This window comes from Amborella trichopoda, chromosome 7, assembly GCF_054954075.1.
Source record: "Amborella trichopoda isolate Santa Cruz 75 chromosome 7, AtrichopodaSantaCruz75HAP2 v2.0, whole genome shotgun sequence".
Taxonomy (NCBI): Eukaryota; Viridiplantae; Streptophyta; class Magnoliopsida; order Amborellales; family Amborellaceae; genus Amborella; species Amborella trichopoda.
In genome coordinates, this window is record NC_142342.1 from 35606503 (window position 1) to 35633713 (window position 27211).

General features: G+C 37.6%; 1 long non-coding RNA gene across 1 annotated transcript; it reads left to right on the top strand.

Annotated features, from left to right (window-relative positions):
• Positions 1–1147: 1147 nt before the first annotated feature.
• On the top strand, positions 1148–5489 carry LOC148781377 (uncharacterized). The gene is made up of 2 exons (XR_016058911.1): positions 1148–2724; positions 2893–5489. It is a non-coding gene; the product is annotated as an uncharacterized LOC148781377 (long non-coding RNA).
• Positions 5490–27211: the final 21722 nt, after the last annotated feature.

Sequence of the window (27211 nt, forward strand, 5' to 3'; positions counted from 1 at the left end):
TCTCTCCCCCATAGAAATGCCGTTTTTGAGCCAAACGCTTTCTTGCTACCGTGGCACGATTCTGGTCATTTGATCCCTCTTGTAAAATCCAATCTATGACGACTTTTAGGATCCGATATTTTTTAAGGCATTACATCTCAACCTAACGACAGTCCTTGAAAATAGAAAAATTCAAATTGCTCTATGTGCCTTTGTATATGTAGGAGAATAATGTCTCAAGATTAAATAGAAACTGTCCGATTTTGTGAGGGTGAGATCCAAGTGTTGAAAAATCCAAATTCAAGGCTTTTTTTTTTTAATCATGTCGTGATTCTAGGGTATATCCAAAAGTTTTAGGTTCAAAAAATACTCCAAGTAGGTGTTTTCCTAAGGGAGTAAGCATACAATACGCTCTCACAGGAGCATAGTACATGCTTTCTTCATTTAATGGCCACATTGTAAATTTTAAATAAGTGAAACAATTAGAGTATTGAACCCAACATATGCCTTTGATTGCCATAAATTCCTTAATTTTCGGTAGTTCATTAGTTGTTTATTCTTGGGAGAGAATCTAACAAGTCCACCTTTTCGAGCTCTCTTTTGTTTAGTTTACTTCGATCATTAGCATGATGTATTTATACTTATGAAAAACAATAATGATGGTTTAATAAAGTAAAGAAATCGATACAATTAGACCCATTATCTTTTGAAATTGGATGGTTAGAGTACTTTCCTTAGCAAGCTCAAACTCTAAAAAAAAAAAAAGAAAAAAAAAAAAATTTTTTGACTTTGTGAGGTACTCCCAACTATCTGATTTGATCGGTGATGGCTAAGATTAATTGTGGCATCCTTATTTCAAATATTTTTATAATATACAATCCCATAAGTAATATATCGACTTATTTCGACTTTAAAAAAAATAAAAAAAAATTGGGGCAGCACGGGCAGATCCAAAGTTAAAAACCCAAAAAAAATCCAGCGCTTGGGCGTGTAAAAAGAGATGCCCTAAAGAAGAAAACAAAATTAGGGTTTAAGATGGGGAATGGTAACTGTAAGCAATGCGCACTCCACTCCAGCTCACCTGTAGCCAATCACAAATCCCACTTTTTCTATTTTATTACCATGCCCTCAGCATTTATATATAGTAAACCTCTCTCTTCCTCTCCCTTCCCCCTTCATTTCTCTCTCTCTTCAGTATATTCTAGTGCTTTTCCTCTTGGTCTCTTTTTCTATCTCAGTATATTCGAGCTCTATATCTCTCACCCCACCCCTCAACCTTTTCTCCTCTCTTCTCTCAGTACTCTCCTCTCTCTCTCTGTCTCTTTGTCTTTGATTTTTCGCTTCATGGGTTTATCCCTCTCTTTATTTCAGGGCTTCTCTTCTTTCCATCTCCGTCTTTTCGCTTCATGAGTTTCTGTCTTCTGTGTTTTCATGAGTTCATCTCTCTTCTGTGTTTCGGCCCTTTGAGGGCTTATGTCCCTCTATTCAATATCGATCAGTCATGGTTTTCATGGATTCGAATGCCCTATGCTTCTCTCTCGCTCCTCTTCAAATAGCGAAAGGATCCAACTGTTCTTCCATTGTTTTCCCCTTTCTTTTTTCTCTGAAATTCGCATCCTTATCTCTGTTAACGATTCTATCGTCTCCATGATCTGGTTTTCGGTTACCTACTCTGGTTTAATTCCCTCTCTTTCAGGCCAAATTCTAGTACAGTACACAGTTTTCCAACAAACGAAAACCAAGATCAGGTAAGTCAAAAACCACTACACAATTCACAAAACACAAGGAAAGAACAAGAGAACAAACCCAATTATAAACTCCAGCTGTTTTCCAGTTTCTGATTGTTTTCCACCAGATTTGGATTTGGTGTAAAAAGCCATCTTTTCCTTCTCTTTCTCTCTCTAGAACTGGAGAGAGAGAGGGATTCTTGCTTGCACCTACGTCATCATCATCTCACCCCTAGAGAGAGAAAGAGAGAAGGGTAGAGAGAGAGATTGGATTCTCGTTGCACACACGTCATACCTTATTAGCATCAACGTGGCAGAAATCGGCAATCTCATTGGTTAGAGAGAGAGTTGAGTGACACATAAAACGCCCGTCTCTTACGGGTTTTGCTGCTTCTTCTGCCATGCGTTCGTTTCTCTCAGCTTCTGTTCCTGCATGAACCCCGTGTTTCATAGCCCAAAAAATGCTCTCTCTCTCTCTAAAAAATGCTCATTCTCTCTAGAAATACTCACTCTCTCCCTCTAGGACTCTCTTTCTCTCTCTTCTCATTTTTTTTTTTTTTTTTTTTTTTTTTTTAAATTTCGGCCCACCATTCATCCAAATTTTCGATTGATTTTGGGGAGCTGAGTGCGCTCGTGCATGAATCAAGATGTGTGGCAGTCAATGCTTGCAGATGTAGCATCAGCAAGATTCACAACTTCATGTGGGCCCTTTTTCTTTATTTTATTATTGTCTTTTTTTTTCCCCTTAACTCGACCCATTCTGTTTTGATTGATTCCTTTTTTGCATGATTATTTTAATTATTTTCCATTTATTCAAAAAACAGATTGATATTTTGTTCTTGTTTTGTTTCTCGTTCTCTCTCTACAATTTTAATGGGTTGATTGCATGGGTTTGGTAATGGGGGTTTGCGTTGAGAATCTTGATGATGCTGCATCGGCAAGACCTGACTAAATCTGTGGGCTTCTCCTTTATTCACCATGGCAATCTACATAATGTTACTTTCTCTCTCTACAATTGGTATGTGCGTTTCGTATCTCTCCCTTCATTTTTTTAAGTGCTGCAAATTGATTTCAATTTATGGGTTTGATTTATATTGGCTCTTTTTACAAGTTAATGGTTTAAATTTGCAGATTTGTTCAAATTAGGCTTCTCTCCTTCCCTCTTTCTGTTTGTGTGTTTGTGCAGGGATGATTAATCAGTAATTACTGGTCTCTTTCTAGAGGTGATTTCTCCATCTTTCTCTCTCTAGAGGTTATTAAACCAGAAATGTAAGGAGGATTCTTTTGGCTGGGGGGACCTACAGCCACGACAGCATAGACAGAGTGAAGTGACGTCTTTCCAACTCTCAGGAGCTCATTGATGCCTGCAAATACGGTATTTTTTATGCACTTTATTCTTATATTTAAACTTGGTTTTAACCCATTTGTAATTTGATGAACATGGGGTGAGCTCAAGGATTACTGTCTGAAAATCTGCAGTTTTGGAGTTCCATTTAATGGATCCTCTCTCTCTCTCTCTCTCTCTCTCTCTCTCTCTCTCTCTCTCTCTCTCTCTCTCTCTCTCTCTCTCTCTCTCTCTCTCTCTCTCTCTCTCTCTCTCTCTCTCTCTCTCTCTCTCTCTCTCTCTCTCTCTTGGCAGCACTGTCTTTCCCTTATTAGGGCTTCCTTCCATGCATGTGTTATTGACACATTGGTCAGCAACATAGCCACATTTTTCTCATTGGAATCAACTTCTGTTTATGTGGTTTATAAGTTATTTCTTTAGTTTTTTCATCACAAGGTTTCTCTGTGTGGTTACTAAGTTATTTTTTGAGATTTTTCATCTCAAGGTTTTAGAAGATGGTGTTTATTGAATGTGCAGTACATAGGTATCCTAGGCCTCTTTTACGGTAGGGTTGGATCTAATTTTGGCATCAACTATAAAGATCTTATCACTTTACTGGTTGAGGAGATTGTGCCTTTCTGGCCTTTACTTCTAAAGGGATTGTCCTTTAATGTGGGGCATGCAGTACATATAGCTTTGAATAGGGGTTTACACTAAGCTTCCCCATTACCCATGGTGACCAACCAACAAAAAATTATTACTTGACTTATTCACAATAAAGGGCAATTCTTTGAATGTTATCTGATAACAATACAAAAAATAGAAATGATGCTCATTTAATCACAGGGTACTTGGTAGATATTTTTGCAGATTAATAAATCTGCCTCAGTTGAGGACTATTTTTGGCATAATAGTAATTGTCCTTGTGGATACATTAGCTTATATAGTCCTCACATCAGTCCTTTCTCTTTAAAGTCTTGTAACACCAATGGCCTTGATATGCTAATGCTTCCTTCATTTATTTTGTATGATTGTTCCTTCATTTACTTTTTCTACTTTATTGATAATCATTTAGAATTATTGGGATTAATATTCACCAAAATTAAGCATCTTTTCAGCATCCTTTCCTCTTTGAGTAACTAACTGGGTTTGGCTATCTTCTACCTGAATGATAAAATTTGTTTTTATAAGTTGAGAAACCAACTATAAACTGAGAAAAATGAGAGAATCTACCCCATTGAGTTCCATTAGTTTGTGCTTTCAATCCATGAAGCTTTCCATGACATCTTTGCAAGTAATCAACACAATCTATGGTGCATAATCATTCTCGTTAATCAATGAACCATGCATTGTGCGTTTGCAATCAATCTATTATTGTTGTAACCATAATATTATTAATGTACCCTTTTGAAATACTGCCACAGATTATGCAAAAAGACTTGGTGGTTTGCTCCAAGTAATCATCTAACCTTACGAACATACGAGGTCTTCGTCAACATTCAATAATGGCTACTCTATTACTAAAGTGACCGAATTACTTGTCTTAGATGCCTGACCATGATGATAATTGAATCAATGTCGAATTCTTCCAATATTGAAACACATAAGATGGCAATTAACAATTATCTGATTAGTTATCTTAACCAAGGTTACCGCACATTACTTAGAGTTACTTATTCTTTATTGCCTACTCTATAACCCGTTATTTTCTTAGTTCTACTGATCTTACTGTACCCTTTGACTAAACCTTCTTTCCATCGTCTATCAAGATAACATTGTTCTCTCTATGTCTCAGTTAACAGTTCGAGATTAATGGGGGATTTGTTTCTTTTTATTAACTCAATAAGATCTCTTGTGCATTTCTGCAAAAAATAAATTTGTAGTGATTTCCTTATGCGAGATAAATATCCAGAAGAAATATATCTGTATTGTCCCACTCATAATTGTTATAACCATATTAGGCATCTGCAATCTACAGTCATAATAGATCTGAGCAATAGCAAAGATTCCTATAGTCGTAAAGGATTACAACCTGAACAAGGGGCTTGTCGGAGGGATCAATGGACAATTAATTTTCAGATTTCATTATGTGATCCCTTATAGAAATCATTCCTGTTTCCTTTTACAATAAATCATATGAAGCAATACTCTTCTACACAAATCCTTTGATATGGATAGAAGAAAGCATTTTAGTTTTACTTTGTATGCATTTGAAGGATTCATTGGCATCATGATAGTTTATGAGTTCCAACTCATTGCTTAGCTGCGGTGAAAGAAAAGATGAACAACATGTTGGATTATTTCCTTTAAGCTATATATAGGTATTTTTCTACAATAAGCTATATATATATATATATATATATATATATACACCTTTGACAGAGCAGAACGATGGAACAAGATTCATGTAGCCAATCCCAAATAGTTGGAATAAAGCTTGGATGATGATGATGAAGCTATATATTGTTATTTATATCTGTTGCTTTTCACATTGAGATCTGCCTATCAGGGAAGATTTGTTGGAAATTATACAGTTCATTTCATATAACTTGGAAACAAATATCTTCGAAAGCATTGCCAAACAAAGACCCATTGGTGATCATAAACACCCCTTTAACAAGTAGATGTTTGAAGGTTGAATAGTTGTTTATTTTCCCGCTCAAATTCTGCCATTAATGTAATACATTTGTTGCTGTTTTTTATTTTTTTATGTTTAATGTAATATATGTATTGCCAATAAAATGATATGCATTCAAACCGCCAAATACTTATCAGCGCCCTATGTATTTGTCATATTCCATTTAGTTAGTTTCATTCCTTTCAACAAGAACTAACATTTATTACCATTATTTTAAGTACCATCATTTATTACCATTATTTCATATAACTGTTTTCTTCAATCTCTCACTTTCTAATATTAATTACCCGACATCTTTATCCCACTTCTCTAAAATATAGGAATAAAAAGCAACTGAAACTAAGATGGTGGGATCGTTTGATTTATTGCTAAGTGATCGCCAATCTTTGAATTGAGTTTCTTTCATTTCTTCTAGAATTTAAGTTTGTTGAAACTTTATTATGATGAAATCATGGCCTTTAGAAGTTCATTGAGAATGAGGATTTATTACGTACGGAATTTTGAGTTACTACTCCACCATCAGTACTCCAAATAAATACTGCCCAGTATGCATATATCCTAAAATATTCCACCATCAGTACTCCAAATAAATACGGCCCACTATGCATATAGCCTAAAGATATTCTATTACATGGGAATATGTTTACTCCCTCAGGTAAAACCCCACCTAGATATGATCTTAGGACCTCAAATTTTGGGGATGTAACCTCTTCAATCCATAGATTAACCTCAATACAAAAACATTTTTAAGTGTACCCTCTAGCCCATGAAAAAATAATAATTTGAGATTGAATAGAGACCATCTAATATTTAGATGGTGAGAGCAAATTCATAGTTCAATTATTATTATTTTTAACAATCATCCAGTAATTCTTAAGTAGTTTCCAAAATTTCATATTGAAAAAGTTGTCCCAAGTAGTTCTTTTGACCAAGGAAGTAGAAGTAAACTATGCTCCTGAAAAGCATTTGATACATGCTCCTACATATAAGTCCGTACTACAAATAATCGTCAGTAATAAAGCATTTGGAAGACCTGTATTTAGGGATTATATACAATGAGGTCATTTATCTCTGGTACAAGGAGGACGCAATTACTTACAACCATCCGATGTGAAATCTAATAGCTTGGGTGTGTTACAAAGTTCGAGAAAATTTCTTTTGAACTTTGAGCTTGGTCAATGAAATAATCGTAGCCACCCAATTTCACATCCAATGATCAAGATTATTTGTGATCACCTTGTACCAAAGATAAATGATCTCATTATATACTTTCCTTGTATTTATGTATCCTCACATATAACTTAATTTTACATTGATTCCAATCTATCTACCCTATGCTCTCTATTCCTCTAGACATTTTTCGTTTCAATTTTATGTATTTTTCCGACCATATAAAACCTTTGGATTACATAATTATAAACATAATATATCGGTTCACATCTAGAACTTCTACAACTTTAGTTGCTCTTCTAAAGTGGGCATACATTTGGTAATGTGAAAAGAACTAGTTTTATGAAATCATTGCATGATCCTTTAAAATCGCATTCCAGTCTAATTACTAGCGAATCCTTAATTTTTAAAAGGCGAGGAACTTCAACTATACAATAGTTATATAAACTCAAGGAAGAGAGAGCTCGGCCAATAGTATTTAGATACATTTATGTATCCATATACCACCTAGGTCGTGATCACAGAGTGTTTGCAAATCAAAAGGAAGTATCAAAATAAATTGACTTCTATGAATCTTTCAATGAAATTAAATTTAATGTTTTGCAGAAGTGTCGGAGCATAAAAATTAAATAAGATTTGAGAAATAAAAGAATGTAATCGACAAAAAAGTAGGAGAAGGATGAGTAATATATGTGGCTATGGATCCCCTAAATGATGATATGTAAGGAATATGAGATACCTAAGAAGGTATTTGATTGACAATTAGGTGACATTTTGTTTGTGTGAAAATGTTTTCTAGAAAACATACATAAAAAATTCTCTCATGTGGTCAAGTGTGGGAATCATTTTACATCAATTGGCACATTCTCTCATGTTGTCAAGTGTGGGAATATTTTTAAAAAAAACGCATTAAGACCAATTGGTATAAATATATTCCCACACTTGACCGTATGAGAGAATTTTTTCATGTGAAAATGTTTTCTAGAAACTATTTCCATGCAAACCAAACGTGCCATTAGGTAGATTGAATAGGGATGTGTAGGAGTGGTGTTGAGAGAATTAGGGTTTGGAATTAGCATCCAATTGAGTGAACTAGGGTTAATTTGGGTAGAGCATGGTTGAATGGAGGCTGATTATGACCTGATTAGGGTTTAATTGGGGCTAACTAGGGTTTGGGAAGTAGGAGGAACATGAAAAAGGGCCTTGAAGTCTATTAGGGCTTGGATATCATTGTAGTGGTTTAAATTTGGGGGTTAAGAGAGGTATTTACAGTTTTTGGTCGTAGGGATTGGTTTGGACAGAACAATTATGATTTATTTAATCAAAGCAAATCAATCTCCAATCCAACATTCTTTGAAGGTTCTCAAAGTCATTGGAATGTATCTAAAGGCGACAATCATGGATTATTTGAGAAACTATCAGCTGATTATAATTTGTTAGATCTGGTTTGAAGTGTAGGAAAGGGACTAAATTATTATTTCTGTAGTTTCTCATAAAGACGGGTATAATTTCCAAATGAGACTCAGATTGTTGGAAGGCTTGTTCAGTATTTTTGTAAGATGATCTATTTTTAAGTATATATGAATGAAGTTTTACCACGGAAGTAGTTTTGACCAAAGTTTTAGGGTATTTGAGGGTAATTTAAAGTATACCTGATTGCCATTGGATTAGGTAACCAATACCAATAATCTAATCAACTTTCAGATGTCTAAAGTTGCACCTCTTGGATATGAGATATACGATATGTGAAATGTCATAAGTGATATATGAAACGACTGGGAGGATGACCTTTTCATTTGTGAAACATAGGCTAAGGTACTTGTCAATTGCACCACATGGATTTATGAAGCTTTGGTATCTCAATGAATGAATCATTCTAAATGAATCAATCATCATTTGTGAAATTCCTAGTATATAAGGTCGTCAATCTTTGGAATGAAGGGCAGAAAGGATTTGGTATGATCACACAATTTGGATATGATGCAGAGTTGAGCCAACGCTCCTAGTGAATGCCAAGTTTGACGCCTAGTCAATTTGGTTGTTACCCTACAATGGGTATTGCATGATGCATGCGAATGGGTTTATTTTTCTTCAGAAAATTGTTTTATGGAAAATAGGGGTCTTGCATTAAAGTCAATGTATTTTGCATTGGAATTATATTGCTTGTGTACTAGGGTTGTTTTACACATAGTTATTATTTAAAGAGTTCCAAAGGTGGGTTCTAGTCTTTGAAAGTATAGAGACTTGATTAGGGGGTCTTTAGAAGCATGTAAACTTGAGTTTTGAGTTTATAAAAATCCCATAATTTGGATGTAAAAGGGTTGATGAATTTTGAATGAAAAAAAAAATTTGCAAGCATTCTCTTGCTGCATTTTGGAGTTGAGTCCTCCATTGGAGTTGAGCGATCCCTCCAACTCAATGTGAGTGATTCCTCTGGCACCTTGTTGGTTGAGTTATTCCTGACAATATTTCGTAAGAACCACTCGCATCAAATTGATACTAGAGCAGAAAGAGCTTGAAAATTCAATCCCCCTTGAAACCACAAACTTTGTGATGCCTCCACAAAGACAACTTCATAGACAAAACAACTTTGTAGACAAGCATCATTTGATGGTATTAATGTTCGGGCTGAATTGGAGGAACTTAGACAATCCAACCAAGAGCTTCATCAAATCGTAAACGAACTCTTGCAAAGGGCTCCCACAGCCACCTCGTCTAGGTACCAATAGTATTCTCACTGGTTCAGATGGTGCAAGCACGAAGTTAGAATCTGATGACCGCAGCTCTATCGAATTTTCCCTAAAAGGCAGGCTAAGGTATAGTTGTTGGAGAGTGGAGCGCTTGGCTTAAGTCCTTGAAGGTGCAGACAAAAGTGTCCAAGTCAATGTTATGGATTTTTAAGGTAAAGTTCAATCAATAGCATCTTTAGACATTTTTTTTTAATGGAACGATATCTTGGATGAAACAAAAGGTTCGATTTTTTCCACGAAACTAAAAGGGCATGCTCGAGTTTGGTGGCAACAATATCAGAGTAGTCGGGAGAGAAGAGGCACTCATAAATTTAGTACATGAGCAGAAATGAAAGTCAAACTACATGACAAGTTTTTTCCGTTGGACTATTCTCACTCCTTGTATCGGAAGCTCCATCAATTGTGCCAACGAGCTGATCAATCTATTGTCAATTTACATGGAACAGTTTTGCAAATTGTTAACCCGGTTAAATATGTATGAGAATGATGATGAGCTAGTGGCCCGATATTTAAGTGAGTTGAAATCTAATATCCATGGCAACCTCATGATGTACTCTCTTCACAAACTTGGAGAGACATATCAAATGGCACTTAAGGCAGAAGAGAAATAAAAAAGGATCTCATCTATAAAGAGTGATAAGAGCAAGCCTTTCAAGGATATAAAAGGAAAGGTCATATGGCAAGGGTCTTGCACATCCCTCCAATCATCCAAACCTTCATGCAGGGGGAGGAATTAAGGAGAGTAGCAAACCTGTCATGGTTTTAGACTCAAATCTATTATCTGTGTGGGGAAAAGGGTCATAGAGCGTATGAGTGCCTGAAGAGGAAGGTTGAGGTTCAAATGAACTTGTTAAAGGAAGAAGTTCCGGAAGAGGAAGAGAAAGAAGCCATATAGGATGAATTTGAGAAGAGGAGAACGAGTATTTATCCTTGTCATGATCCATAGGAATGTCGAGAATGAAGTTGTGAAGGCTACAACAGGGTTAATGGCTATCTTTTCAAAGGAAATCCACTATGTCTGCCTGTTGGTTCCTTACGACTATAACTCGTCACCGAGTTACACTGGTGGATGTTTTGGACGAGATAGGACCAAAGCATTAGTTAAGGAGTTATGGTACCGGCATTCATTAAAGTGTGATGTGTCTCGCTTTGGGGAAAGATGAATAATATGACAATGTGCTAAGGGGAAGATGCCCTTACACAAATAAATTTCCATGGGAAGACCTCGCTATGGAGTTTGTTCTTGGACTACATCAACCAGCATGCTTTCGATTTTATCTTTGTTGTTATTGATAGGTTTTCAAAGATGTATCACTTTGTGCCCTGCAAAATTTTCAAGTGATGCATCTCATGTATCCACACTTTTCTTTTACAAAATTGCAAGGTTACATGGTATACAAAGGACCATGACATCCCTCGCTATATGCATTTTATACGCCACTTTGGCGCACCATTTGGAAGCTTGTGGGTACACCACTACTGTTTTCTAAGTGCCTAGCATCCAAAAAGCGAGGCCAAACAAAAGTTGTTAATACAACTCTTGGAAACCTTTTGAGAAGTTTAGTGGGAGGAGAGAACCAAAGAGGTGAGAAGCTATACTACCTCAAGCAAAGTTTGTTTACAATAATGCTAAAAGTTGTTCGACCCCAAAGTCCGCATTTGAGATCATGTATGGTCGGCATCCCTTTTTTGTTTTGGATTGTTTGCTATTGACTAATCTTGGGCGAATCAGTATAGAAGTAGGAGAGTTCGCCCAAAACATCAAAACCATGAACAAGCAGATCCAACAAAACTTACAACAAACAGCATAACACTACAAGGCAAATGTCGATATGCATAGGTGCCATGCTAAAATAGAAGAAGGAGATCTTGTTATGGTTTGTCTTTGGAAAGAATGACTCTCAACTGCCACCTATAATAATCTGAAGCAAAGAAAGTTTGGTCCTTGCCATATTCTAAAGAATCTCGGCAAAATGCTTATTCCCTAGAGCTACCCCCAAACTTGTCCGTTAGCCCCATCTTCAACGTTTATGATCTATACCAATATTATGGTGAACCAGATCCAACTTTTTAAGAGATTGTCAACCATGTTCATTCCTTCACCTCGAGAAACTATTGATGTTTTGGATTCTTGTCCAATGGAGAGATAAGCTTGGTTCTAAAGATCTATGGGTCTCGCAAGAAGAATCAAAGAAACTCAATGAACAGCTATGGACCGACCTCAATAGGAAGTTGAGGTCAAGTTTAAGAATAAGGGAATGGTGCAGCGTGAGGCCAATGCTCTTAATCAACACCGTGTTGGGCGCCTATTCATCGTGATTGTTACCTTGGACTTGGGTATTCTATGATGCATGTGCATGGGTTTACTTTGCTTTGGAAAATTATGTATGGAAAATGAGGGTCTTGCATATATGTTAATGTATTTTGCGTTAGAATTACGTTGCATGTGTAATAAGGTTAGTTCTACATGTAGCTATTGTTTTAAGACATCCAATGGTGGGTTTTGGTCTTCCAATCTACAAGGACTTGATTAGGGGGACTTTAGAAGAATCTAGACTTAGATTTTGAGTTCATAAAAATGTTGTACATTAGTTGTAAAGGGGGATGAAGAAATTTGAATAATCATCATCATCATCATTTAAGCCTTATCCTAATTATTTTGGGTGGGCTAACTGAATCATGTTCCTCGATTATTCTCTATCAAGTAGCATACCCTCAATAAGACCAAAAGTTACCGTATCTTTTCTCATTACTTTTATCCATATCCTTCTAGGCTTTCCTCTTACCCTTTTAAAGCCTTTCAGTTGAACCAAATTGCACCTAAAACAGGTGTTGTATTAGATATATGTTTTATATACTACATATGGCCAGCTCATCAAAGTCTACTTTTCTTCATTTTATCGTCTATTTAAGCCACTTAAGTTCCCTTGCATGTATTCATTTTAAGTTTTATCCTTTCTTGTTTTGCTGCTCATCCATTTCAACGTCCTCATCTTAACTATATTTATCCTATATTTACATTGCTTCTTAACAGCCCAACATTCCATTGCATAACACATGGCTAGTCTTACAGCTATCCTATAGAACTTCGCCTTCAATATCAATGGCATGCAACAATCACTTAAAACTATAGATGCACAATGCCATTTTGCCTCCCCAGCTCTAATTCTATATGTGACATCTTCATCAATCTCTTCATTCACTTGGATTATCAACCCTAGATATTGGAAAACGGTCTCTTTTAGGTATTTCTTGACCAACGATTTCAACTACCTCCTCATTTCTACTTTTATTGTTATTAAGCTTGCATTCTATAGATTTTGTCTTAGTCTAGCTAATTTTAAAACCTTTAGATTTTAGAGCCTTTTTTCAATGTTCTAAATTTGCTTTGATGCCACCTCTAGTCTCATCCATCAAAACTATGTCATGTGCAAACAACAAACACCATGGTACCTCATCTTATAGGTGCCTGGTTAACTCGTCTATGATGATAAGATCTGAATAAAAAAGAAACTATTTACAAGCATTCTCTTGCTTCGTTTTGGAGTTGAGTGAGTCATCCATTGGAGTTGAGAGACTCCTCCAACTCAGTGTGAGTGATTCCACCCCAACCATCTTTGGTTTAATAATTCCCGACAACAGCTCACAAACCCTAGCCTACATCATGATGGATATGTGAAAATAATGAAAAGGATGCAAACACCATGTAATGATGTAAAATTTCTATGACATTAATCAAAAATCCTTTCTAGAGGGGCTCAAGTCGTCCTATATGTAAACTTAGGTCAACGAGAATGACCATGCTACATATCATTTTTAATTTTACAAACTGTGATTGGCAGATTAACACAGTGAAAAGTGTCAACACCAGCTATAGGTTACTCCATCATTTTAAGGAATCATTTAATTAAATATTACGAAATTTGAGAGGATGTTTTAATGAACAATAACATATTTGAAAGAGAAAAATAAGATTTTGGCAATTAGGGATCAAAGACTTACACAATAATCTTGAAGTTGAAATGGATTATTCTACCTCTATTCTTGTTAGAATAATTTCTATAGACTCTAAAAATGTTGTGCACATGGGTTGGTTGTTGGTTTAAAGTGAACTGGACTGTGTGCATAGTGTGTTGGGCCTGACACACATTGTATCAGAACCTTTTCTTCAAAATTTGGGAGTTGGCCGACTCTGATATCGATATGAATCCTTAAATTATAATTTTGTGTCTCATTTTCCTTTGAATCATGGTTAAGCCTCAGATTCGCCTGAGCCATGACTAGTTTTAAGGAGTATAATAAAAATTCAACTTCTAAGAGATCTATTGCTTTTTGATAGCTGCTGATAGAAGAAATCAAATTGCATTTGATACAATGGGTGATTCTTCTTTATTGAGTTGCTATTCTTCACTCAAGATAATTTCTTCAATCTCTTTTACAATTGTCGAACCATCTTCGACTCCCAGCTAGTTTGGTTCACCTAAGAGCATCTGTGCACATACTTGTGAAGATGATAGATGATGGCCTTTTGGAAGATGACAAATATCAATTTGAGTAACCCCGTAATAGATTTTCTTTGACAAAATTCTTAGACTTTTGCCTTCTATAAGAAACAGACGGTGGATCTCAATAAACAACTCCAATAATGGATGAAAAAACATGTTTTTCTCTTTAAAGATGATAACATTTGAAACTCTTCATCAAATGTTGAGTCACAAATATCAAGAATAGCCTGGGACACTATTAGCTTCCTTTTTTCCTATCTTCTTTTGCTTCGCACCTTCATACTTGATGTAATAAGGCTTATTCGATGCCACCTCTCTGAATTTTTTGAATAATTGAACCACTATTAAGAAACTCTTAATGTACTTGGTGTTGGATTTATGGCCTTTTAAGGCCTTGTAACACCGACATGTTATAGTTCTTGACTACAGTGGGAGTAAAAAGAGCGACATGATTCTAGGATATTTATACACTGGGACCAATAGTCATGAAAACTTTAGGACAATCATGAGGAGAATTGATGTATATATCAAAGGCACCGAGAGGTTTCAAGGTTGCCCCTAGTCAGGATCGGTTGTTATTATTGTTATTTAGCTTGATTGAGCCTCATGACTAGATGATTGGGCCAAGGTAATGGGATTTTATGCGTATGATGGTTGAAACTTGATGATTAGCCCTATATAGGAAGGTTAGGGCCAGCTGAGTCTTTCAAGGATTCATTGAGAAGAGGCATGCACATATGCCAAGAGATGAACCCCCACCCCTTGCGTGTGCATGCCCTCTAGGAAGTGCACCTGAAATCTACTACTACTTGGGGATTCAGGGTCACTTATTAATTTGACTATGATAATCTATGTCATGAGCCCCTAATTATAAATTGTGGATCATGAGTTTGTTGGGTCATACCAAGAATGTGGCTTTGGATTCCTAGTCTAGCCAAGTAGAATGCTCTGATCCCTAATTCAACTCTATAGGATTCTAATTTCACTTGAAAATATTTTTAAATATTGTGAAATTTTGATTATTTTTATAGAAAATGATTAAAATGATTTTTGGGAACTTTTGAAGATTTTTCTGGATTTTTTGGACAAGAAAAAGTGTTTTTCAGAATTATTTTTACAAAAATATAGTTAAAGACAAACCCCTCAAGACCCACATAGGATACCCAAATGGACAATGAGTGTCTGCATGAGGCCATGGGAATCTCAACTCCAACCCCCACGTGGTGATGGTGTGGGGGTGATGTCATTCCCTATGGTGGCCTTTTTTGTCAATATGTAATTTGTCATGATGGGGGGCATTTCGTAATATTGAATTTTGTGGTATTTTGAAAATTAAAAAATTAATTTTGCCACATGTTAAATGTACAAAACAAGTGGTTTGTACACTGATGTGACTTGTGGGCCCTTCTAGAAAAGGCATTGGGTTTGAAATTTAAATAGAAATCCTAAGGGTATGTAGTAATTGACTAACTAGCTTATGTGGCATGATTTGATTAGCCCCACATATTCTTATAAAAGGGAGGGAAGATTGAATATTTCTTTGCTGGAATTTTTATCAAATTATATCAAGGGTATGCTCTCCAACTCACCTTTAATTTGAATTATATAATAAGAATAATGGTATTTTCATGCAAGGGAAATTAGAGTGAATTATAATTATTAAAAATGGAAGATAAGGATGTTAAATCCATACCACACATATAGATGACACGATGATGGATGGTGAGCTACGATCAAGCTTCTCTTTATTACCATGGATGTTAGATTTCAATGGTTAGATTAAAACAATCTAAAGTGTCTCTACACTCAACATTATAAATACCCATTTAAATCTTTACACTTGAGTTCATCCTCTCTCTCACTAGAGTGGCACACCACTCTCTCTCTCTCTCAACCCAATGGTGTGACACACCCTAGGCTATCTTTTCTCCATTTCTCTCGCTCTTCCAATATATATGAAGGTGATGTGAGACAAAGCTCCATAAAAATTCCTTGATGACTCCATTACTAGTGATTCAAAATTCAAATTCAATTCATAGATGATCTAGTCTTAAGGTTTTCATCAATTAAGTAAGATCTCATCAATTTCTTTTATTCTACTTAATTCTTATTTTGTAAATTGTTAATTACAACAAGCTGCCTTCGTCAATTTGATGTTAAATCATTGATCCATATAGTTGAAGGAGTAATCCATGCACAAATTGATCTAGTTTCCATGAGCTTTTCCATGTGATTTTTTGAGCATTTTTTACTGATATTTCTTTGAGTTTTTTACAAACAAATTAATAAATTAGATCTTCATTTTGATGCCTGAAATTGTTGTATTTCATAACAGGAGATTGTTGAATTTATGTTGTTTGATTTATGAACTCTATGAACCGGTTTTTTTGTTTTTAGAGCCACGATTCTCCCATGTGTTTCCCACTTATTTTAATTATTTGATCTCTACAAATCCTTCCATGTTTCAAGTGTTTATTAGTAGATTGATTCACTCTCTAAGTGATTATTTTGGTGAGATCTTGATCATTTGATCTCTGCAAATCTTTTTATGTTTATGTTTTAATCTCCATGTTGATACTATTGATTCTTACCAAATTGAGAGTGATTTGTACTTCTCTTTTTCTCCCACTTTTTTTTCCATGGTTTTGAATCCATTTTGTTTAAGCCCTTTCTTATCTTAGAATGTACCATAAAAGTGTAGATGATGATGCTTAAAGGTTTTCCTATTTGATATTGCTATTGGCCAATGTAACTATGCCTTCGGAAGTCCTCCCATAGTACATAGATAAGACCCAAAGCCGTAAAAAGGGAAAAAATGAGCACTAAGATTGGCTTCCCACTATCAAATTATATGCGCCCGGAGAAAGGAGTTTGAATTTGAAGTGCATGATATAATCCAAAGTTATGTATAATTTGGTATCTATTTGTATATTGTTGCATTTTAGTGATCATGTGTATGATCAAGTGCTTAACAAGTCTTCTTGATGTATATTGCTTCATGGACTAAGACAAGGGATCAGTTAGAGTCTAATCTTGTTTTAAAAGTATATTGGAGGCTAATTTTAGTGGTTGGAATTGTATATGGTAATGTAAATTTTGGTTTAATTGAATTATGTTGTACTAAAATGAAGAGAAATTTTATGTTGTATCACTTGGACTTCGTATCTGTACACCTTCAAGTGCTATCAGAGCCAAGCTCTTCCCTTTGTCCTTAAAATTTGTCCTAAATTATAATTTAAGAAGTGCATAAGTACTTGACCATGGAAGCTAAAGTTATTTTTCAAAGTTCTGAGGGATGAGAGTTCCAATAATATAAGGATCATGGCAAGAAATTGTCAAATCTGATCATTCTTTTTGACACAGTGATAGGGGCTTATTTTCTTTATATAATATGATGATCTTCTATGATATTTTGTGTTTTTTAATGTAGTTTGATGTAGAAAATGTCTCATGGTCAAATCATGCATAATTTGAAAGTTATTGATAATTTATTGAAGTGTGCCATATCTATATACAAATTTTTTATAAACTTTGCACTTTTTTGCTTGGAGGTTTTGAGCTATAAAACATCTGAACTTGAGTTAGGACCATGTTTTTCTTTTATGAAATTGTATCTAGTTGCATTTAAAAAAAAAATGCTCATTAGAAAATACCTCATAATTTGAAAGATATAGCCATTTTTATTCAGAAATTAATCCTCTAAGACCCAAGTTGTTTACATCCTTGGTTCAAGAACTTTGCGTGAGCCATGAATGTTGTTTGTCCTTTATCTAGTCTACTTTAAGTAGGAAAATGTTCCGTGAGTAAACACTAGAAAATTGAATAAGTGACATCTTAATAGTAAGTAGGATAGGGGTATCATACACTCTAGTGCAATACAACTATGGAGCATTAGTTATTAAAAATCTTGAGACTTCATAGAGTGTATTAGATCAGTGGGAGGGCTGAATAAATTTCATCGGATCATGAGTACAAAGTTTGATACCTGAAATCTAAGTCTTTGTCGAGATCCATGTTACATCCAAAAAGTGTTCGATGATGTTCTCAACATGGTCAAATACACAAAAGGATGGATTGGACCATAAGAACAATTATGAGTAAGGAATGAAAGGAAATCATGGATCGAGAGCAAATGCTTGACACTCCACAAGACAGTCGTTAAAGGACTGTAGGTTAGAAATTATAATGCATAATTATAAATTTTTGAGGATTTATTGTTTTAAGATAAACAAACTTGACTTCATGATTTCTTGTGGTTAATTGTTAGTAATTTATTGTAGCATGATATATGATGAATATTACTTGGAAAGCATGGATTACCGACATAAGTTATAAACTTGAAAAAGCTAATACAACCATAATGTGATATTTAAGAACTTGTGTATGCTCCTTGTATGAGATGATGACATAAGGAATGGTTGTCTTGATTTTTGATCTTTGATATTTGATTTAATTGCTATTTGCATTGAATATAGCCAATTCAAGTAATATAATATGTAGCCCCCATATGAATTATGTGAATATTGTGTAGAGCGTGGAATGGTTCTCTTGTATGGGCTATTTGTGACGTGAGCTTATGAGATGGATTCTAGATGTGTTATTTGTACCACGTGATTGAATAATGCTTATGGTTGCCTCATATCTTATCTTTTGGTACTTTCCAAGATGCCAAGATAATGAAGTCAAGGATTGTATTCTCATACTATATATATATATATATATATATATATATATATATATATATATATATATATATATATATATATAAAATAAAAAATAAAAAGCTCTTGTCAGCCCATGAGCTCATGGAACAGTGTCAGCCCAACTGCCCAGATTGAATCTGGACCGATCTTATCATAATTGTATTTTGTAATTAAATTTTAATTTTTTTCTACAAATCCAAATTACTTGAAATTTGGAGCGCCTATTCTTCAAGACTAGCAGAATCTAATAAAAATATAAAAACAATAATTTGTATAAATTAAATTGACCAAACTACTCCTAAAACGTTATGGGGGTATTTTGGTCAATTTATTTTAGGTGAATGCTTTTTTTAATATTTTTAGTAGGTGCGCCTTGATGAGAAGAATTTATGCTCCAACTATTATATTTGGATTTATATAAAAAATATTAAAATCATATTACCGATATAAAGTCATAACCGTCAGATCGGCCCAGATTCAATCTAGGCCATTGGGCTTATACTATTGTGTGTGTGTGTGTGTGTGTGTGTGTGTGTATGTATGTGTGTCATGCCCCCGCTCCCATCTACCTAACTTTCTCAACGGAAGCTGACCAGACGGGGGCTTGTGATTCCAATGTGGCGTTTATCATTCAGGTAAGGGTAGATATGATGCCTTAATTTGGTAATCAAGCAAACCAAGGAAGAAAATGCTCATACAATCTTATAAATTTAAACTTAACAAGCCCATCAAGAGAAAGGTATTACATTTTATTACAGCTCAAAAATGATATAATAGAGTTCAAGGCTCCAAGGCCACAATTACAAAATTCTCAAAAACAATCTAAGCAGGGCTGAGAACCCAAAAGCTACAAGATTCTAAAGCTTCCTCAAAGGTGGTCACCTCAATAATCAATTGCATTCCACGCTCCAAATCGTGTCCTGTTACTTTTAATCTACAGAGAAAAAAATATAATGGAATGAGCTTTGAGGCTCAGTAAGCAGATCTAGTGTTATGCATAGGTAACTAGTCTACTCGAGTACAATGAACAATCTCATTGATAATCATTTATAGCAATGCAACAATCAACTACATAGGCTATCAAATCAGTGCACCAGATATAATAGGATGTTCAAATAAAGCGCATCTATCATAGGCACAATCATGCAAACAATGCAGACAATATAGAGATTATGACTATAATATATGCATTTCATACTCATTCCCTAATTCACCTACTCCTGCTAGTAGAAGCCCTATCCATCAGGCCAAGCCAATCCCGTTGTTTAGGACTTCTACCACCCCACAGGAGGGAGGATAATGACAAACGAGTTAATCCGCTTCATAATACTCTCAACTCATGCACACAATCCCTAGCGCACCTTGGGGCTTGCAAGGCATCCATCAATCACATATCTCATTTCATGAATCACAGGGAGCGACTCTCTTTTCTCCCCTAACCAGCTTTTGTCATTGTGTAGGTTAGAAAATGTGTCGGCATCACCTTCTTGGTGTATCAATCTCCACTTCTGATGGGTGCTCCATCGTGTAGTGGCCAGTATCAGTAAACAGTGGCCAGTATTCTCATCATTATAATAGTACAATACTCACTACCAATGGGTGTCCCATTATGTAGTGGTCATTATTAAAGCCTCTTTCTATGCTCAAACATTCAATTCATTCGTGCCAATTCAATGCTTCATGACAGTGAATCACATTCTCATCCTAACAATATGGCAATTAACATGAAGCATTCAATACATGAATCTTAGCATAGCATTCGTACATGAATATCTTCATAAGCATCTTGGTACTCATCATGAAGCTTTCATCATGAAATAGTGACATCAATATGGCACTAATCAAATTTCACATAGAGTATAGCTGCATAGTACCATTCACAAAACAGTATGGTATTTAGTGTTCATCAGATGAAGATTGTTGCATGACACTCAGACGGTAGTGACACGCACGATGCTACGCGTACGATGCTATGCACATGGTGTTACGTGCGTGGTGCTACACACATTACGCTACATGCGCGGCATTATATATACGGCATTGCGCATGAAGCATTGTGCACGCGGTGCTATGCACACGGCATTACACGCGACGCTATGCGCGCGGCATTACACATATGAAATTTTCACAGACGGCGATGGTCAAACACAAGCGGCAATGCACATACAGTTTTCACATACGGTTTTCGCTGTGAATAGTGACATGTTCATGTGTTTTAGAGTATAACTCAAAATTCACATAGAATTTCAAAAATCTTAAAACATGTAACTTTGAGCCCATACATAAATCTTTCCAATGGTGCAACGTAAGGGCGTTTGGAAGCCTTTTGCTAGGGCAAAGGCATGGCCCAATACAAGTCGCGGTTGCTAGAATTTACAGCAACTGTGGGCAGTAGCCTATCTCAAGTTTGGGTGTATATTTGTCATTCTATGCAGTATTTAGTTAAAGCATCAAGAGAAAACTTGAACTAGACACACACATCTCTTGTTCCAGATCAATTTGACCCCATTTAGTCATCATTTGGGCAATGAAAAGCTCAACTCAAGAGCTCTCACAGTTGTTGGAAATTCCCTTTTTCCTATGAATATTCACATGTTAACATCATTATATGCATTCTATAGATGTAGCATTAGTCATACCAAACAAGATTGTAAGTTTGGCAAAGAAATACGTTTGAGATCTTCCCAAAACTTATTGTCTAAGCTCACATTTATTTTACTTCAATTTTATCATTTTAAGTGCATTTTTATACCCTTGTTCATTATTCCCCATCCCATTATCTTATTCTTTTCATCATATGATTTATGGGAAGACCCCAAGCATGGCACTGGATCCACTTACCAAAGGGCTATGGCACTCCAAAGTTCCTCGCTCAGATCGCCCTTTCTTCCCCGCAGCTGTCTCGCCTTCAAGCTCTCACACGCAGGTCACCTTCGCTGCAGAAGTCTCCCCCTCACGGTGATAGCGCAATGTTCGTGCGTGGTGCAGGGGCGGGGAAAGATTGGAGAAGGAAAGGAAAAGCGAGCGACAAAGGATGTGGGGTGCTACTTAAAGACGCAGGGGTAGGTGAGGGTTGGTGGGAGTTGGTGAGGCCCACTGTGGTTGACATTTGCGCACGGCATTACCTTCCCATGCACGGCACTAAGCCTTCCGCTGCGTCGTGCCAGACGATAATTCCCCTCACGGGAACAGTCCAAGCGGCATTACTCCCAACGGCGTTGCCTTCTGCCGCACGGCAGTACTCCTCACACCCATGACGTTTCGCTCGCAGCGATATCTTGTCTTATGTGAGGCGTTAGCCTCTTCTTCGTGCTGCGATATACTACCCTCTACACGGCGATAGCCTACCTTCTGCACGGTGATAGTCTTTCTTTTTCTCTCTCCTCTTTGCAGCGTTCTTAACCCTTGCACGCGGCGCTAAGCTTCTCATCCCGTGGCAATGCTTCTTCTTGCACTCGCGTTGTCTCCCTTGCGATACGGTCGGTGCTCACCCTTCGTCCTCTCTGTCGAGCGTGCTTCTTCTTCTTCTCGTTGCTTCCGCCTCTCCATTTTTGTGAGCTATCAGTCTCCAATGATTGGTGACCCTTACATCATCCCCCCCAAAAGGGGATTTTGTCCTCAAAATCATCACTCAAAGAGGTGGGGGTACTTCTCCTTGATGTCATCTTCTCTCTCCCAAGTTGACTTCCCTCACGTGATATTGCCACTGTACCTGCACTAGGGGAATCTCTTTATTCTGTAATACTTGTACGTTCCGATCGAATATTTTGATCGTCCGCTCGGTGTAGGTCAAGTCTTCTCGTAGCGGGTTCGGTTCGTACTCCAAAACATGGGAAGGGTCGGGCTGATATTTCCTTAATAGGGATACATGAAAGACATCATGAATGCCGACCAATTCTGGTGGCAAGGCAATTCGGTACGCCACACTTCCAATCCTTTCCAAATTCTCAAACGGCCCAATGAATTGTGGGCTCAATTTCCCTCTCTTGCCAAATCTTTTAACACCTTTGGTCAACGATACATTTAGGAAAACTTGGTCTCCCACCTCAAACTCGAGGTCTCTCCGATGATTATCAGCATAACTCTTTTGCCTACTTTGGGTTGTCTTGAGCCGTTCTCTAATCAAAGAAATCTTGTCTGAAGTCAGTTGAACAATTTCGGGCCCTAATAATTTCCTTTCACCCACTTCTTCCCAGCAGATGAGTGACCTACATTTCCTCCCATACAGGGCCTCGTAAGGTGCCATCTGGGTGCTGGCTTGGAAGCTGTTATTGTAAGCAAATTCTACTAGGGGCAGGTGGTCTTCCCAGCTTCCTTTAAAATCCAACACAAATGCCCTCAACATGTCTTCTAGGTTCTAAATAGTCCTCTTGGACTGCCCATCCATTTGGGGGTGGAAGGCAGTACTAAAGGTAAGCTCAGTTCTCAAGGCTGATTGTGGGCTCGCCCAAAATCTAAAGGTGAACCTGGGGTCTCGGTTTTATACAATACTGACAGGAATTCCATGTAGCCTCACAACTTCTCTGATGTATTGCTGAGCCAGCTTATCCAATATATAGGTCGTGCGGACTGGTAAGAAATGAGTAGTCTTGGTCAATCGGTCCACTACAACCCATATACTATCATGCCTTGTTTTCGACCTCGGTAGCCTTGAGACAAAATCCATTGCGATATGTTCCCACTTCCACTCCGGTATTGACAGGGGTTGTAATAGTCTAGCAGGTTTCTGGTGTTTCGCCTTCACTTGACACGTTAAATATTTAGCTACGAACTGTGTCATGTCTCGCTTCATGTTGTTCAACCAGAAGACTTTTCTCAAATCCTGGTACATCTTTGTACCCCCAGGGTGTATTATATAATGAGAGTGGTGTGCTTGCTACAGAATGGCCCTCTATACTCCTTCGTCATTGGGAGTACATATCCGGCCCTTAAACCTTAACAGTTCATCACTGCATGTGGAGAAATCTTCCTTCTGCCCCATCCCCAATTCTTTGAGGATTTTCACCAGATGAGGATCTTTCCTTTGAGCAGCGCGGATTTATTGGACGAGTTGGGGCTCCATCCTTAAACATGACAATACTCCTTCTCCTTTACTTAGGGGCTGAGAGGGGTGCCACTCCACCGTATCTTCTAATAACTTCATTTCTCGGACCCTCAAATGTGCCATGAAAACCACGGCCTTTCGACTTACGGCGTCAACCACCACATTGGTCTTGCCTAGGTGGTATTCAATTGTACATTCATAATCATTCAATAGATCCATCTATTTCCTCTGCCTCATATTCAACTCCTTCTGGGAAAACAAGAATTTAACTCTTATGGTTTATGAACAACTTAAACTGGGCCTATAGAGGTAGTGTCTCAAAATCTTCAATGCAAATACCACCGTCGCAAGTTCCAAATCATGAGTGGGATAATTCTACTCATATGGCTTTGACTGCCTAGAGGCGTAAGCAATGACCTTACCTCTCTATATTAGTACACCCTCGAGCCCTTTATGTGATGCATCAGTATAAACCACAACATCTTCACTTCCCTCAAGCAGTGTCAGAATCGAGGCAGTGGTTAGTCTCTCCTTAAGTTCTTAGAAACCTTCCTCACAATCCTCTGACCATATGAACTTCACATTCTTCTGGGTCGGTCGGGTCAAGGGAAGTGCTATTTTTTAGAATCCCTCCACAAAACTCCTGTAGTATCTGGCTAATCCCATAAAACTATAAACTTCAGTCACATTTGTTAGTGTTTCCCAATTAAGTATTGCTTCCACCTTGGAGGGGTCAACCATGATTCTATCCTTGAAAATAATGTGACCCAGAAAAGTTACGTTGGGAAGACAAAACTCACTCTTACTAACTTTAGCATACAGCTTTCCTGACTTTAAGGTTTGTAGAACGGATCAGATATCCTACTCCTGTAATTCCAAGATTCTTGAGTATACCAGAATATCATCAATAAAGACTACTACAAAGTCATCAAGAAAGGGTCGAAATACCCTATTCATCAGATCCATGAATGCAGCCGGGGCATTGGTTAACCCGAAAGGCATCACGATGAATTCGTAATGTCCGCACCGAGTTCTTAAGGCAGTCTTTGGGATGTCTCCTTCCTTCACCCTTAGTTGGTGATATCCCAACCTGTGGTTAATCTTAGAGAATACCTGGGCTCCTTGGAGCTGATAAAAAAGGTCATCAATTCTAGGCAGAGGATACTTATTCTTCACTGTTACTTGGTTCAACTGCCTATCATCAATACATTGTCTCAGTGACCCATCCTTCTTCTTCAAAAATAGGACTAATGCACCCCAAGGTGGCACACTTGGTCGAATAAACCCCTTCTCCAATAACTCTTTCAACTGCTCTTTTAATTCCTTCAATTCTGCCGGGGCCATCCTATACGGAGCTTTAGAGATGGGCACTGTGCCCGGGACTACCTCTATCTCAAATTCAATCTCCCTTTCTGGTGATAGGGATGACAGTTCTTCAGGGAATACCTCAAGGTACTCCTTCACCAGGGGTATTCCTTCTAACTGAGCCTGAACACCCCGATTCTCCACTACATAAGCCAGGTACCCCTCACATCTCTTAGTCACCAGTCGGAAGGCCCGAAGGGCAGAGATGAAGTGTAAAAGGGTGGTATCTTTAATGCCCTCGAAGTGTAACTCCACTTGGTTAGGACGCCTAAAAGTCACCATCTTTTCATGGCAGTTAACTATGTCATGGTTTGTATACAACCAGTCTCTGCCTAGAATGACATCAAAGTCTTGAATATCTAGATGAATCAAATCCACTAGCAGATCATACTTATCAATTGAGACCTTACACTGCCTATACACTCTATCAGTTTCCATAGAGCCTCCCACTAGTGTGCATACTACTAGGGTGTAGTTAAGGTGTATAGGTGCAACATTCAAATGGCAAGCAAAATGGGGGTGCAATAAACGAGTGAGAAGATCCAAGGTCAATTAAGGCTCTAGCTTTAATACCACAGATTGAGAGTGTACCTCGAATCACTGACGTGAACGCCTTGGCCTCTTTCTCCGTAAGGGAAAACACTCGACCTTGGGCCTTCAAGTGATCCTTGGTCTTCATCATAAGGCAGTCCCTGGCCCAATGATCTGGCTTGCCGCACCTTAGGCACACATTCTTCTTCCGGTAACAATCTTCGTCATTGTGGTTGTCTTTTCCACAATGAGTACAAACCGGACGTTGATCACTGCTTATGCCACCCGTGAGATTCTTCTGAGTTCTCAGGTTTAGCTGATATGGCCTCCTACTCATTTTTCTTCTTGGAACGTGTTGTGGTGCCTTCCCGAACCTCCCCGATGATACAGCGTTCATTCTCCCTTCTTTCCTCGATCGGTGGTCCTCGCAGTCTCTTTCAATCTTCAGGGCGAAGTCTATCATCGGGGCGTATGACTTTAGTTTGGTCGACATTACTCTACCCCTTATATTTAGCCGTAGGCCCCTCTCAAACTTGGCTGCCATTCGCGTCTCGGTGTTAATAATGTGAGGCGCGTACCTCAAGAGTTCTGCGAACCTAGTGGCATATTACTCCACAGTCATGTTCCCCTGTTGGAGCTCAATAAATTCTACTTCTTTCGTCTCCCTGACTGAGTCTTGAAAGTATCTCTCTTCAAAGGTTGTCAGAAAGTTCTCCCAAGTCGATTCGGTTCCTAACTCCCTCCAGGTTTGCTTTACCGAATCCCACCAATGTTCGGCTTCTCCTTATAGCATGAATGTCTTGAGTCTAACTTTCTGCTCATCCGAGCAGTGCAACACTTCCAGAATCTTCTCTATCTGCCTCTTCCATCTTTCTGCCTTCTCTACTCCTCCTCCCCCAAAAAGGTTGAGGGCACTAGCCTTCTAAACCTCTCAATCAAGATACTATCGTTCTACTCCAAGGTAGGGGTGGGCGGAACTGGCATCGACTCTTTCATCATATGGGTCATAGCTCTCAAAGTTCTGTAGAACTCACTGAGTGCCTCGGTGTTCTCATTGCTGGAACTCACGTTATGGGTACGAGTCCTCTGCATCTTTAACCTATTCACAGGAGCACCTAGTCACTTGTCTTCCCCATATCTAATCTAAAGACTCTCCTAACCATCTTGGGTCAAATACCCTATCCTGGCTGCTCTGATGCCATAACTGTCACGACCCCGCTCCGCTCCCGGCTGCCTAACTTTCTCAATGGAAGCGGACCGGACGCGGGCTCGTGATTCCAATGTGGCATTTATCATTCAAGTAAGGGTATATATGATGCCTTAATTTGGTAATCAAGCAAACCAAGGAAGCAAATGCTCATACAATCTTATAAATTTAAAATTAACAAGCCCATCAAGAGAAAGATATTACATTTCATTATAGTTCAAAAATGATATAACAAAACTCAAGGCTCTAAGGTCCATGATTACAAAAT